Genomic DNA, 213 nt, shown 5'->3' with positions numbered 1-213 from the left:
GAGGGTTATTTTGTTGACGGAGTGAGGAAAAGCGTTTGAACGTGAATTGGGTGTTTTGAAGAGGGTCAATGGGAGATCTCGATGATTTCTTAGGGTTAACTTACCAGAAGAGCTATCGGGTTCTTTCAAAAGGCGATTAATGGAGGTCGAGGGGAGATCTTGGGGGTCAGTTCCCAAGACAGCCCTCAGGGTCTTTTAAGGGAGGGGGGGGGT

The sequence above is a fragment of the Diachasma alloeum genome, unplaced genomic scaffold (genome assembly GCF_001412515.2).
Source record: "Diachasma alloeum isolate Michigan unplaced genomic scaffold, Dall2.0 Dall_scaffold_00631, whole genome shotgun sequence".
NCBI lineage: Eukaryota > Metazoa > Arthropoda > Insecta > Hymenoptera > Braconidae > Diachasma > Diachasma alloeum.
The sequence above is the reverse complement of the archived record's forward strand: the minus strand, read 5'-3'. Positions refer to the sequence as shown.